Source organism: Struthio camelus, chromosome 10 (assembly GCF_040807025.1).
Source record: "Struthio camelus isolate bStrCam1 chromosome 10, bStrCam1.hap1, whole genome shotgun sequence".
NCBI classification, from domain to species: Eukaryota; Metazoa; Chordata; class Aves; order Struthioniformes; family Struthionidae; genus Struthio; species Struthio camelus.
In genome coordinates this window covers 25,201,442-25,207,998 of record NC_090951.1, presented here as the reverse complement: position 1 = coordinate 25,207,998, position 6,557 = coordinate 25,201,442, and the positions used below count along the sequence as shown (strand labels likewise).

General features: G+C 59.9%; 1 non-coding gene across 1 annotated transcript; it reads left to right on the top strand.

Annotated features, from left to right (window-relative positions):
• Positions 1-2,275: 2,275 nt before the first annotated feature.
• TRNAH-GUG (transfer RNA histidin (anticodon GUG)) lies at positions 2,276-2,347 on the top strand. The gene has a single exon. It is a non-coding gene; the product is annotated as a tRNA-His (tRNA).
• Positions 2,348-6,557: the final 4,210 nt, after the last annotated feature.

The window sequence follows — 6,557 nt, the reverse complement described above, 5'->3', positions numbered from 1 at the left end:
GCTGGACACAGGTTTGCGCCGTGTGCTATTGGCAGCGTGGTTGAGGCAAGGGGGCCCTGGGGGCCCTTTCTGCACGGTCTAATGCCCTTTTGTGCTGCTGAGATGGCCCCGGCTCTAGTCACGACACGCTGCCAGGAGGACACAACCAGTCCAGCTTCATAGCTCCTAACAGCTTGGCAAAATCACCCTCCTGCATTAAATTCAGCTGCAGCTCTCAGAAGTGTGCCTCTGTGGGACAAAACTGCCCGTCTTTCCATGTCAAGCCAAGAGGGCTCACACATTGCTGCGCTCATAGAGCAGCTGGCTCCCTGGGAGGGGAGTCTGTCCTCTGCCAGGGTCAGTCGATGCCCACGCAGAGAGGAAACCACCGTGTGCCTCACTCAAATGCCTGCTCTGAAGCAACCCCTGCGCCAAGCTCTTCTTATTCCGGAAGTCTCTGAGAAACGGTCCGGAGGGCGCTGACAGGGTCCGATGGTGCTGGGGCTCACAGGAAGCCTAGACACCACTCAGCACCTATGGGCAGTGGACCCCAGGTGCTCAGGGCCCATCCAGGAGAGGAGCCTCCAGCTGCTGGCACCACTGCTACACCTTGCTCTGGGCAGGGGTGGCCAGAGGGAGCGGAGCAAATCCCTTGCCCTGAGTCCACCTCAGCCAGGTCAGCAGTGCTGTGTGCGTGGCTACTGTCCTGCCTCCAGCACCAGGAGCAGAGCAGGCGGGCGGGCACGGGAGAGAGCTGCACCCACCAGCTCTCTCTTGACGCACAGCGTGTGGGAAAGCGATGCTGGAAGAGACTGAGAAAAGGCCTCTCCTCAAGCCGCCTCCACCGCGTGGTGCGTGCACGTGCCCTCCAAGGACATGGCCCAAGATCAGGGGCATTGCCAGTCCCTCAGCACCGAGGTGTGTCATGGCACAGACGGGCGCATCACTGAGACAGCCCTTGGTCGGGGGGGGTCTCTGTGGCGCAATGGGCGAGCGCGCTCAGCTGTTAACCGAGAGGCTGGTGGTTCGAGCCCACCCAGGGACGGCCTCCTTTTGGCGGCACACGTGGGCTTGCCGGCAGGGACCCGCTGCCGTGGAAAGTCCCTGAGCAGAAAATCACAGCTGGGCACAAATCACAGCAGCCTGAGACAACAAAGCCCGACAGCACGGGCTTCAAACCCACCTCTCCAAGAAACCGGAGCCAAAATCCAGCTCCTTGCACCACTCACCTATACCCACCAGACTGCAACACTCCTGTCCTGGTGCATGGGTTGGGCTGGGGGAAGTCTGGATTGCCTCTCGCCAGGGGACCGATGCCCCTTCCGGCTGTCCTTGCAGCACAGTGCGAAGCGTGAGCACGCTCTTGCTGCAGGTGGCAGCCAGCAGTGGGAGCGGGCTGCTTTCCGAGGGCAGGCAAGCAGGCTGCGAGGGACATAGCAAGGCCAGTGAGGCAGGGACCTCCCTGGCAGGGCACAGGCCCTCAGCACCCGAGCAAGAAGGGAGAGCTGGTTGAGTGTCAGGAACGAGGGCCAGGCACAGAGCAGTGGTTGCCAGCCAAGTCCAAAGTGCTGAGACGGGTCTGAGGCCAAGCTCTGGAGCCCGGTCAGCCAGGGAAGGGCAGGGTCAGCGAGGTGCATGGCGGCCAGGGCCGGGCATGGCTGCAACGTAGCTCAGGCGAGGAGCAGCTCCCTTCTGCTGAGCCACCTCCGCCACCCAGCGCAGCACTCCTGCAGCTGCAACCTCTCGCCAGGACCTCTCCCAGCAGCAGGAGCAGAGCAAGTGGGGAAAGGACCGTCGCTCTTTGTGGAGGTGCGCCCACAGGCTCACACTGCACCCCAGGGTGCGTGGTGGAGGGGACACTTGAGCAGAAAGAGCCAGGGCTGGGCACGGAGCAGTTCCTATCCCCTGTGCTATGCACCTGCCTTCCCCCCTACACCACCCTCTGTCCAGCTGGCTACGCGGGGCCGCTCTTTGCAGAGTTGTCCTTTCCTCATCGCCAGCCCCTGGACATGCCCCGTAACTTCCTTCAGTCCAGTTCTTTGCCATCCCCAAGAACTGAGACTTCTGAAAAGGTGAATCTAGAGCGTGAGTTTGCCTCCCCTCTCCCAGGGAGGCACATGAGGGCTTGCGCTGTTCGGGTGCTGCTCTGCAAGGACACAGACTCGCATTTTCTGACTTCTCCCTGCTAGCCTGCCGTCACCTGACAGCTCTGGCTGCTCCGCAGGAGGGCAGAAGGCAGGAGGGCAGGAGGCAGGAGGGACAAATGGCCCGAGGAGGAAAGGCAATCACATGGGCAGCTGTGATCGTATAATGGTTAGTACTCTGTGTTGTGGCCGCAGCAACCTCGGTTCGAATCCGAGTCACAGCAATGGTTTTGCAAAGCCCGCCGGGTGAAAAGGAGAGTTGGAAAAGACACGGGAGGCACCTGCAAGGGTGGGCCAACGGGTTTGTTTCCAAAGATGCCATGGCCTAGGAAGCTCTTCTGTGCTCTCTGTTCCAAACATTCAGTGGGCTCGTGCCTAAAATGATTTCCTGGTTTCTAGTGATCGTGCAGTGTCTTCTGCTGGGGGGCTGCCGTGACAGCTACCCCTGCTTCTGGGAAAGCAGTCAAGCTTCTCCATTCTCCAGGCCAAGCTTGAGAACTGAGAGACTCTGCCTGGAAAGTGCCCAGCTTTTCACCTTTCCTTTCCCTTGCCCTTGCTCTCCGTGTTGCAGTCAGGGCACTCTCAGCTCCACACACAAACTGCCCTGCAGCCCCAGCCCACCCGCAACTGCCATCCCACGCCATAGAGACCCCCCCACACAAGTAGCTCTTCCCTGGGAGAAAGAAGTCGCTTTTTTTTTTTCTTCAGGGGGAGTGTGTGACTTTTCTGAGGTTATGCCACCTTGCTGGAAGTCTTAAGTCCTGTTCCGGCCAAGCTGTAAGCTGGCTGTGGGAAAGAAACCCTCCCTGGAAAGGCAGAGCTGCCTTTCTCCCTTGCCTGCTGCAGAGTGAGAGGCGCTGTGAGGCAGCAGCTTTTGCCTGCAGCTCCACCGCAGTGCTCGCGTGTAGAGAGCCAGGAGTGCTTCCTCCTGGCCTGGCTGCAGGGGGAAAGGCTGGCTAGGAAGGCTCTGCCACAGTGAGGCTGGGCAGCTGGTGCTGGGAGAGTGTCCGCCTGGAGGGCAAATGCTGAAGAGCAAAGGAAAATGTTAGCATCTGCGCCCTGAGTGGGGTCTGGATCCTCTGCGGAAGAGAAGGGAGGAGAGCCCAGCTCTGCCTCCGGGGCCCCAAACCGAGTGCTATGCGGGCAGAGCCCAGGTCAAGCCTGGAACGGCCCCGAGCGCTTCTGGTGTTCCAAGGTGTCTGTATTGGCAGGTCCCAGGATGTCTGGCTTGAGACAGATGTCACTGCTAGGAAGCTGCACCGCCCAAGGGAAGAGGAGGCACTGCATGATCAAAAGCCCATGCTCCAGGTGAGGCTTGAACGCACACCCTCAGCATCCCTCCGCTTAGCACTGCTGTATAAGTACTGCGCGCTGGCCCATTGCGCCACTGGAGCACGCTTGGAGAGGCGGACTGGAGCCCACGAGCAACCATTGTTGCCTGCGATCACCATGGCTCTTCAGCATTAACCGGGCACCTCAAGTGCTTTCCTCTTTGTCTCGTCCAGCAAGGAGCAGCCATTGCGTGCCAGGCTTGCAACATTCACCAGGGCACGGAGTGCCAGGGCAAAGTGCCCCTCGGCAGGGTTTAGCTGGCTAGAGGCAGGAAAAGGGAGGCCACAGGCGACCCAGGGCTGGGACAGTGCGGTCGCTGCTGTGGCAGCCCTGTGAGGCCATTGAGTGCATCAGAAAGCCCCCTGTAGTGAAGACAGCCGGGGGAGGGGGCGAGGGGAGGCAGAAGAAGGACACCCGACTGCCACAGGGACCGTGAGTAAGGGCAGACCCAGAGCAGCCAAAGCCATGCTGGGCCAATGGGAGTGGAGGCTGGAGAGGGGCTAAGGCAGCCAAGAAGGACACGGAGAGCAGCAGCAGGGAACACTGGTCCCAAACCACATCTCGTGGGGGAGCCAACGGGCTTCTGGCTTTGCGCTCTGCTCCCGAGGGCATCTGGGCTCTGGCCTAACCCCTGCCTGGCTGTCAGAGTCCAGTAGTCTCTGCAGCAGCATCTTGTAGCTATTCCACACAGGGAGGGTCAAGAGGGACCTCGCGGAGCTCTCAGAGCGAGACGAGACAGAAGGGTCACCGCACCAGAAAAGCCAGCGGGCAGTCCCCCAAAGCAGCAGAACGTCGCCCTTCCAACTCCCCACTGAAAACCAGTTCTTCTCTTTTAAACTGACAAGCACTTTTCTGGAAATCAGGGTCAGCACCACTTCACGAGTTGCATGGCCAGGGAAAGCTGCCAACTAAGCGCACAGGCAGGGCAAAACAGTACTGGCTGAGTACTCAGCTTCTGGACCTCCTTGGCAATTTGTTGGTCCCTGCAGCAGCGAGGCGGTCCAAAGCCTTTGCCTCTTTACTACGCCGAATGTCTGCCAGTGAAGCAGGTGCTTAGTAAGAGGCAGCACTTGCAGGGAGAGTGCAGTGTTTGGAGCATCAGGCGTTACTGGGACAAGGAAGACGACCGAAGAAGAGGCTTCTCCCAGCAACAGACCGAAAGGACACGGCCATCACCCGCTCCTCTGGGAGGATCCACAAAGCCCCTTCCTGTGTTTGATGAAGGGCAGGGAGATGCTGTGTTCCCGGGTCAGAGGAGGCGCATGGACAGGCTTCAAGGAGCCCAGGATTTGAAAAAGGCTGACAGGGCAGTCAAGCAGCTGTGAGCTGCCTGTAGTTTACAAGAAGCTACTAGGTGCTGCTTTGAAAACCTAATTCAAGAAAGCGCTAAAAAAACCAACCGCAGCCATGCGGCAAGAGAGGAGGAAGGTCTAAATGAGGCACGTCCACCTCCAGGCAGCAGGCAGGAGGTGGGTGGTGGGGACACCGTGCGCCCACCAGGACATGAGCACAGCCCTGGGGGGGCCGCCACAAGGAGCAGCCAAGGGCCGACGGAGGCCCAGGGACAAACATGGCCCATCCCAGGTTTGCCTGGCTGGAGAGCACTGCAGCTGCAGAGAAAAGCCAGGCATCTGCACTCCCAGGTTGCCGCACCGCTCTACCCCACAGCAGCTCCTCCTCTGCCCTTAGCCTTTCCCCATACAATCCGGAGAAGGGCTGCAGCTCCTATAGCACCCCTGGGGCTGTGGGCCCATCAGGTGTACGTGTGTCCTGGCCACCATGCTGTGTGAGGGGTGTGTCCGCTGTGCAGTGTCTCTGTGCGTGTGGAGAGCGTGAGCATGTGTGCGGATGCGTGTGCAGTGTCAGGGATGTGTTGGGCTGGTGCATGTGCACTCTGGCGGTGCAGTCCTGGCTGTGCGTGAGGGTCTTGGGGAGTGAGAGGTGTGAGCTCTGAGCGTGTCCTAGGGAGGGTAATGAAGGAAGAAAGGGGCGCGTGTGTGTGCGCGCGCGCTGTCCTTAGAATGAGTGAGGCAGTGGTTTGCTTGCACACCCGCTCTGTGGCACGCGTGTCTCTATGCTGCGGTCTGTGTACGGGCGTTATTCTGTTACGGCGCTACAAAAACTGTGGAGGAGCACATGGGGGGTTTAACAGCTCTTCTGTTCATCTGTCCTGCAGCACTGTCCTTTGTGAGGCACAGGCTGGTTACTCCAGCCGTGAACAAGTACACGCCACTTTTTTTTTCCTTTGGCCCTTGTAGGTGGATTTCAACATCCCCTTTGCTAAGAGCTCCATGGCCGCAATGGAGACAACGCTGACAGCAGCCGAGGGAGCTCCCACGCTGACAGGCCTCCACTTGGCCCTGGAGCTGCAGTGCCTTGGGACTGGTCGCTCTTCAGGCCCAGGCAGGCTTCCGCAGCTAGCAAGATGGCTCAGGACCACGCTTCCAGACTTTCCAGCAATGTTCACATGTCTTCTGCGCAGCCAGCAAGTCCTGGTATCTCTCCCTTTGATCCCGCAGAGCCATCTGCTGCCCAGTGCTAGGGCATTAAAAAGGAACCGTTTGGTTTTAGGCACAGGGAGAAGGGCACGGAAACGCTGCAGGCCTAGGGCAGGGCGGTTCTTCTGGGGTCTGCTTCTGCTGGCATCTCTATGCTTTCTGGAACGGGACAGGGGCCCTAGTGTCCAAGGCAAGGACATGACAAGGTGCCACGTGCCGGTAATCAGCCTGCGGAGGAGTCAGGCGGGGATGGGACTTTGCACCAAGCCGGCCTCGATCCCCACAGGGCAAGGTGTCCGGGTGTGGAGCCTTGGGGAGACAAGGATGGAGCGTGCGGTTTGAAAAGGGAGAGCCAAAACGCTGGAGGAATCCTTTCATCGTCGGCAGCCACAACTTTCTGGTCCCACAGGGAAAGCCCACCGCTGAGTGCCCAACCCCTGCCCCTGGGCTGGAAGGGTGCCTGCTCCCAGGCCACAGCCTGCAAAGCCTGTTGCTCTCCCACGAGGGGTGCCAGGGAAAGACCGGACCCCCTTCCCCTCCCCTCCCCTTGGGTGCTCCTGGGTGTGGAGGGAAGGCCAGTGCAGGGGAAGGGGAAACAGCACCC